An 8,786-nucleotide genomic window follows, 5' to 3' on the forward strand; every position below is an offset into this window, starting at 1 on the left:
ACCCTGGGAACAGCACCCATGCTTGTGCTACTTCTGTGAGCTGTGTGACTGATCTGTCAATCAAGGTGCAGGTGCTCTGTGTACCTGCCTGAAAATCTGCCTGTCCTCCCCAGCTCTGTCTCTGGAAAATCTCAGTCGGCACACGTGAGTCCTTTCCTACTGGAGCCCCATGTCCACTCCTTGACATTTTTTAAAATTTATTTTATTTATTTATTTTTTTGGCTGCGTTGGGTCATCGTTGATGCGGGCGGGCTTTCTCTAGTTGTGGCGAGCGGGGGCTGCTCTTCGTTGCGGTGCGCGGGCTTCTCACTGCGGAGGCTTCTCTTGTTGCGGGGCACGGGCTCTAGGCGCGCGGGCTTCAGTAGTTGTGGCACGTGGGCTCAGTAGTTGTGGCTCGCGGGCTCTAGGGCACAGGCTCAGTAGTTGTGGCGCACGGGCTTAGTTGCTCTGCGGCATGTGGGATCTTCCCGGACCGGGGCTTGAACCTGTGTTCATTGGCAGGCGGATGCTTAACCACTGCGCCACCAGGGAAGCCCCACTCCTTGACTTTGAAGCATATGCAGCCTCCCCAGGCACAGTGGTACCCCAGGATTCTGGCCCATGAAATTCCCTAAACCAGCCTCCTGTCTGTTCTAATCTGAGAACCACTTCGCTTAGATTGACCTCTAGCTCCGTTCAGTATATCCTGCTTTCCTTCCAGCCCTCTTCATTTGCTTTTCCTCCTGAAAGCCAGAATATTTCATTAAAATTTCACACTCTACTGTCTTCTCCTATATTCCCATCCCAAAATTGCTGAAGAAAAATGTTTCGCCCCTCCCTTTTAATGTTTAATGTACAAGTAGTATTCTTTCCTCTGATCTTTAACATATTTGAAAATCCGGCTTTATATCTTCCACTGCATCTCATTGCTCTGTGGTGCCCAGCGCTGCAGAGTCTAAGGCTGGCTCGTGATCTGCTCCCCGTGGTTTTACTTTGCACAGAAGATGTTCGAGACTTTAGAAGGGCCTAAAAAATAATTTTCCTTCCTTTGCATTGAGTCCCTGGGTAACCTTTGTACACACCCGTGTTATTATAGGTGAGCATCAATGCAGGGATTTTCCGAAGGAGATATTTGGATAAAAACAAATATAGTAAGAGAAGGGGGGAGTTCCCTGGTGGTCCAGTGGTTAGGACTTCGTGCTTTCACTGCTGAGGGTGCAGGTTCAATCCCTGGTCAGGAAACTAAGATCCCACAAGCCACGCAGCGAGGCCAAAAATAAATAAAATAAAATAAGGAAAAATGAGATAAAATATTGCAAGCGGCCTCTTATTTTAAAAAAAGAAAGAAAAGGAAAGGGAACCCTTGTACACTGTTAATGGGAATGTAAACTGGTGCAGCCACTGTGGAAAACAGTATGGAATTTTCTCAAAAAACTAAAAATAGACCCAGCAATTCCACTCCTGGTATATATCCCCAAAAACCGAAGACACTGATTCAACTGATACATGCACCCCAATGTTCATAGCAGCATTATTTACAATTGCCAAGACATGGAAACAGCCTAAGTGTCCATCAATAGGTGAATGGATAAAGAAGATGTGGTGTATATATATATATATATATATATATGGTGAAATAATACTCAGCCATAAAAAAGAATGAAATTTTGCCATTTTCAGCAACATGGATGGACTTGGAGGGCATTATGCTATGTGAAATAAGTCAGATAGAGAAAGACAAATACTGTGTGGTATGGTTTATATGTGGAATCTAAAAAATACAACAGACTAGTGAATATAACAAAAAAGAAGCAGACTCACAGATCTAGAGAACAAACTTGTGGTTACCAGTGGTGGGGGGAACATAGGGGCAGGGGAGTGGGAGGTAGAAACTATTGGGTGTAAGATAGACTCAGGATGGATGGAAAAACATGGGGAGTATAGCCAATGTTTTGTAATAACTCTAAATGGAAAGTAACCTTTAAAAATTGTATAAGAATAAAAAATTAAAAAAAAAAAACCACAGTGGGCACTACCCTTTCTGAAGCTCCAGTCCTGGAAGTGGCTCTTGCAGTAGAACTTTAGGCTGGGGAAGAGACCCTTAGCACAGTGTAATTCAGGAGACAGGCTAGCAGGAAGGGATGGTGGTAACATAAGAACTGAGGGCTTGAGGTGGGCGAGGAAAGAGAGTGGGCGTGAGGGAGGTAGTCCGTGGAAGATGCTGCCTGCCTACCAGGGGTGGTCATGAATGTGCCTGATGCCGTGACCATGGCCAGGGTCAGAGGCAGCTGACTCGACCAGTGCCACCACTCCTGAACCTTCTCCCCCAGGTGCTCTCTGGGTGGACTGGAAACATCCTTGAACCTGAAGTGAACAACTGTTTGACCCTCCTCTGAGACCCATCTCCCTTCTCTAAGAATGGCCAGGATGTAAAAATCAAGGCAGAAAAGTTTTACTAGCCTTGAAAAGAGTCAAAAAAGTCTGCCAGCCAGAAATGATGTCCAGTTATCTCTCAGCCTGTTTGTCAGTCAGCATTTACACAGCTCTCCATATTCACGGCGTGGGGAGCCGATGGCAGGCAGCAGTTAGCAGTCGGAACAGAGAACAAGACTAGGGTCATGGGTCCCGTTTTCAGTTCTTCTTAAGATCCCGATTCATAACCTGAATGAATCAGCCCCGAGCCCACTGCCTACAGGTCGAGACCTCCTGCACAGCTGCAGGGCCGAACCCAAAACTTGACATCAGCTCCTCCTGGCCTATCAGGCCTGAGTCTGCAGCTCTCTCCTCACAGCAACGATTTCTCCTTTCCTCTCATGAGTCCTGGCAGACACAACAAACAAATCAAAACCTAAACAGGTGAGAATGCCAAAGCTTACTTGACCATTCAAAGATCAACGCAATCATAAACATCTCTGTACTTTCGACTGACTGCTTCATTATTAATATGAAAGTAAAACTCGTTCTGAGATCTCAATGTGGTAAGTGTTCTGTAATGGCATTTACTGATAGGGCCCTGATATTGAACACTTGGGAACAGATATAATAAATAAAACATGTTACAAGTATGCTTACTTTAGGTTTGATTACCTTCCAGTCGGACAAGCATGGGTTTGAGCGCTGATTTGCCACTTGTTTGAGACGTTTAAATTCTCTGAGCCTCAGCTTCTGCATCAGAAAAACAAGGATATTACACCAACACCTAGGATTGTTGCAAAGATTAAATGAAATAAGATTTGAAAAAGGCCTAACAGAACATTTGAAAATGTAACACTTGAAAATATAACATTTGAAAATATAAATAGTAGCTATTATTTATGCTGTGTTAAATAAAAGTTGCAGCATGATGTAATCAGAAGATCCAGATAAACAGAGGGACTCTTAAAAAGTTTTTTTCTTCCTTTTTGCAGTCAACGATGTTCATTGGGTACCTACGCTGTACCAGACACCATTCTAGAAGCAGGAAATACAGTAAAGAACAAGACAGGTAATGTCCCGGCTCTCCTGGAGGTTACCTGAGAACAGCAGGGAGACAACAGAAAAATAAATAATTAATAGAGAAGATAATTTCAGATATTAAACAGGGTGATACAATAAATAGACAGCAATTGGTGGGTTATCAGGGACTAATTAGGGAATAGAGATCATAATTGAGGTGACACCTCACAGAAGGAAGAGCCACAGGAATGTGGGGGTGGGGGTTGATAGAGGAAATGTCAAGTACCGAGGCTTGAAGTGGGATCAAGCCTGGCCTGGTTGGAGAGAATGGAGGCAACTTTTCTTAGAGTGTAAGGAGGGAGAAGGAGAATGGTGTGAGATGAGGTTGGAGAGCTAGGCAGGACTTTTGAATTCCTAGCTCAGCTCTGCCACCAGCAAGCTGTTATGCCTTCGATAGAGAGCTTGAGCTCTTGGAGCCTCAGTTTTGCCATCTGTAAACTGGGGGGAAGTGGTGGACCTTGATACTGTTAAGGTCCTTTCAACTCTATGATTTGCACAGTATATAGATTGAATGCTGTGTTACTCTTTCTATGATGACAACACTGGGGTCAGTTGTAACTCTTGCAAACTGCCTGGTTTTGTTTGTTTGTTAGTATTTTGATCTTTAGGAAAGGGTTACCCCATAAAACCAACCAGGCCCCAAGATGTGGAATGCTTTACTCCCCTGATCTCAAAGCATCCTTTGAATTAGTTGTGGCCAAAAGACTAACTGACCACAGATGGTTTTTGGTTCCTGGTTTTGTTTTTGGCAAACCACTAGCAGCTTACAGACAGTACCAGGAACCTAGTTTTCAATTTTTTATTTTAATTGTTCTGTACTGTGTCTTCTTGACATGTTTTCAAACAACTGGGGAGCATGTATTAAGACACACAACTGAGTTTAGGAAAACTTTAAGACAGTTTCTGTTTTGTTCAATAGCATTAACTCACATGGAAAATCATCCTGAATGGTCACAGGAGTGTTGAAATGCTCTTTGTAAATCTTCATCATCTGGAATATGAAGAAAACTTTAACAATATTCTAGCAGCAGTCTCTTCTCTGGGGATGGAATATGCAGTTGGTCCACCACCAGGACAAATTTACCTTTAGGAAATGACAAACCATTCACCATCATCACCAGTGACATTGGTAATTTAAAGTCAGAAGAGACAACTAAATAAAATTCCAAGCCATCCAGATCAAGATGGTTGGCCCTCATCTGAGATGCCTCTAGGATAACAAATTTACACCAAAACTATCCTGATCAAATTAGTAACTAACTACCCTGCTTAAGAGGCATTTTTCAAGTCCTTGTAACTTCTTTGGCAAACTGCTCCAGAACTTAAAAAACAACAACAAAAACTTTCCAAGTTCTTCCTTATGCCTAACTTGAATCCGTTATATTGATTTCCAGGTTGTTCCCTCGAATTCTGCCTATGTGGTGGAAAGTAAGCTGGTGATCTTGGCCTGTTAACCTTTGAAAATAAATAACAATGACAAGCAACACACATAATGTTTACTAATCTAGGTTCTTGACAGAGTACTCATTTAATACTCACAACAATCCCATGAGGTAAGTACCGTTATAAACCCTACTTTACAGGGAGGAACACTGAGGTGCAGAGGCCAGACTGAGGCAGAGCTGGTATTTGACTCCAGCTTGAGCTGTTGGAGCCTCAGTTTTGCCATCTGTAAATTGGGGGGAAGTGGTGGACCTTGATACTGTTAAGGTCCTTTCAACTCTATGATTTGCACAGTATATAGATTGAATGCTGTGTTACTCTTTCTATGATGACAACACTGGGGTCAGTTGTAACTCTTGCAAACTGCCTGGTTTTGTTTGTTTGTTAGTATTTTGATCTTTAGGAAAGGGTTACCCCATAAAACCAACCAGGCCCCAAGATGTGGAATGCTTTACTCCCCTGATCTCAAAGCATCCTTTGAATTAGTTGTGGCCAAAAGACTAACTGACCACAGATGGTTTTTGGTTCCTGGTTTTGTTTTTGGCAAACCACTAGCAGCTTACAGACAGTACCAGGAACCTAGTTTTCAATTTTTTATTTTAATTGTTCTGTACTGTGTCTTCTTGACATGTTTTCAAACAACTGGGGAGCATGTATTAAGACACACAACTGAGTTTAGGAAAACTTTAAGACAGTTTCTGTTTTGTTCAATAGCATTAACTCACATGGAAAATCATCCTGAATGGTCACAGGAGTGTTGAAATGCTCTTTGTAAATCTTCATCATCTGGAATATGAAGAAAACTTTAACAATATTCTAGCAGCAGTCTCTTCTCTGGGGATGGAATATGCAGTTGGTCCACCACCAGGACAAATTTACCTTTAGGAAATGACAAACCATTCACCATCATCACCAGTGACATTGGTAATTTAAAGTCAGAAGAGACAACTAAATAAAATTCCAAGCCATCCAGATCAAGATGGTTGGCCCTCATCTGAGATGCCTCTAGGATAACAAATTTACACCAAAACTATCCTGATCAAATTAGTAACTAACTACCCTGCTTAAGAGGCATTTTTCAAGTCCTTGTAACTTCTTTGGCAAACTGCTCCAGAACTTAAAAAACAACAACAAAAACTTTCCAAGTTCTTCCTTATGCCTAACTTGAATCCGTTATATTGATTTCCAGGTTGTTCCCTCGAATTCTGCCTATGTGGTGGAAAGTAAGCTGGTGATCTTGGCCTGTTAACCTTTGAAAATAAATAACAATGACAAGCAACACACATAATGTTTACTAATCTAGGTTCTTGACAGAGTACTCATTTAATACTCACAACAATCCCATGAGGTAAGTACCGTTATAAACCCTACTTTACAGGGAGGAACACTGAGGTGCAGAGGCCAGACTGAGGCAGAGCTGGTATTTGACTCCAGCTTGAGCTGTTGGAGCCTCAGTTTTGCCATCTGTAAATTGGGGGGAAGTGGTGGACCTTGATACTGTTAAGGTCCTTTCAACTCTATGATTTGCACAGTATATAGATTGAATGCTGTGTTACTCTTTCTATGATGCTTTCAGCCACTCCACCATTTTGCCTCTCTCATAATCTACCTAGGTTGCTCTTCACAAATCTACCTCTTTTTTAATTTAAGTGATTCATGAAGAGAAACCAGAAACATTCTTCATTTTTCTCTCATAATTTAATAAATAAATGTATCATTTCCCTCTTCCTGAATGGAAGCCTAAGATCTGTGCTTTGTCTCAAAACTTCCAGAAAGTGTGTTTGATTTATTCATGCTTTGTCCTTAATGGAGAAAAAGCCTTGCTGGGTCAAACTAAGCCCATGCATCTCCCACCATCCGATTGTTTCAGAAAGTGCGATCCAGCACTGGAGTTACAGTCGGAATTCTGCCTGTCCTCTGGGAGAGCACAAGAGGCCACAAGATTAAATGCATAGCTGAGGCTGGCAAAGTGGATTGAAGAAACCTGATGTGTTGTTCAGGTTTATAAAAAAAGCTTTAGAGGCAATCTGGCTTTTCCTCTTCATTAAAATAACTGCTCTAGGCAGAGAGGTGGTAGCTCAATATTTCTGTCTATCTGTCTATCTACACCACACACACACACACACACACACACACACACACATCTTTTTTGTTTTCCTTATTGTAACTACAGTTATATTGTGATAATTTCCTGTTTAGTCTCCCAAGTCGCCATCATAAATAGAAGAGCCCACTCTCCTAATTGTCTGTTTCCTCAGCAAAATTCCAAACTAGAAACCTAAAATAGAGAATGCATATAATTTAAGTATATGAAAGGTTATATTTGATATCTATCTATCATCTATAATGGAACTGTATTTCAGGCCATAAACTTAGTGGCATAAAATATATAACTTTGTTTAGTCTCTTTATAACCGTACTTAGTATATCTTATGTGGAAACAACCTCAGTCGAGGGAAGTTTCCCTCTCCCTCCTGAGTTGTTGGGCCCAGGTATTGGGTAGGAGGGGGCATCTGGTCTGGGTCATTGTCCATCCAATGGTGGCTATTCCTCCAATGAATAAAATCCTCATCCCTGTCTGCTATTCCATTGCCTACGCAGGGAGGCTGCAAGGCTCCCAGGGTTTGGCTCTGTCAGAGGTCAGGGCATAGCTCTGTGAGGCTGCCTGGGGCCATGTACCCAGCACTCCGGCACATGCAGCTGTTCCAGGTGACCCTGTGTCTGGCTGCCTCCCCAGCCTTCCAGTGGGTTGGAGGGGCAAGGGAGTATAGATGCTCACCACTTTCAGTGCCTATGATCTCATCTGGTCTTTTTTCCACCCTTTTCTTCACCTTTTGCCCCGGGCCTCAGCCTGGAGGAGGGAAGCAGCCCCTGGTAACCCCCCGTCAAGGCACACTAGAGTTTAGTTAACCTCCCTCACCTCCTCTCCAATTCTCTTCTTTTTGCTCGCTCCCTAAACTGTGGATCTTTGGGGAAATGATGAGTTGAAGGGAAGACTCCCTCTCTAGGTTTTCTTTATGATTGAGCACTTGCACTTTTGAGAGCCAAAAGCCTTTCTCTGCTATCGGAGTTTTAAGCTGAGGTCTGTGTCTCATTGATGGCAACAGGCAAAGGGAAATGGAACGTGAGATACATTGGTCTTTTCATCCAGTCATGTGTACTCATTTAGGAGTAGGTGATAAAGGCCTACTATATGTAACCCAACATGATATATATATATATATATATATATATGTGTATGTAATACGCAAGAAGTGTATTTACACATATAGGCATGATTCACCCATGTGGTTTTAGTCTAGGGATTGTAGCTTTTGGGAAAAATTAAACCGTGGATAAATACTTCTATCCAGTTTTTAAATATTTAAGTCACAGCATTTTTTATTTATGTTTCTAATTTAGGGTTTGTAGGATGTTGGAAGAAATGGAGAACCAGAGGAGTAGATAGATGATAGATAGATAGATAGAGAGATAGAGAGATAGATAGAGATGCAGAGGTAGATATCTCATCACCAGTTGCAGAAGCAAGAGTTTCTGACTCAAGCATGCTGTAATAATCAATGTATATAACCCTAGTCATGTCATTTAGCTTAACTAACAGTCTCATTTTCATCATTAAGAGTTTAAAAGTGCTCAAATCCATGGCAAATGTAAGATCACAGATTTCAAGTAATGAAGTTGACTGTGCTTGAAGTTTAAAATATTGGCTTATTCATGAATAAGACATTTTAGAACACTAATCAGACATAAAGAATTCCCAGTCCTTGCACCAGATGCCACAATTCAGTATGTTTTTCTTGGTATGAAATTGCCTTCAAGCTGACTCAGACACACTTAGCAAAAAGTCAGATGATATAAGATCTTTCTAA

The 8,786-nt window shown here is 41.9% G+C and overlaps 1 long non-coding RNA gene across 1 annotated transcript; it reads left to right on the top strand.

Annotated features, from left to right (window-relative positions):
- Positions 1–2,900: 2,900 nt before the first annotated feature.
- LOC129392260 (uncharacterized) lies at positions 2,901–4,533 on the top strand. Its single transcript, XR_008617963.1, has 3 exons — positions 2,901–2,957; positions 3,387–3,463; positions 4,394–4,533. It is a non-coding gene; the product is annotated as an uncharacterized lncRNA (long non-coding RNA).
- Positions 4,534–8,786: the final 4,253 nt, after the last annotated feature.

Source organism: Physeter macrocephalus, chromosome 1, assembly GCF_002837175.3.
Source record: "Physeter macrocephalus isolate SW-GA chromosome 1, ASM283717v5, whole genome shotgun sequence".
Lineage (NCBI taxonomy): Eukaryota > Metazoa > Chordata > Mammalia > Artiodactyla > Physeteridae > Physeter > Physeter macrocephalus.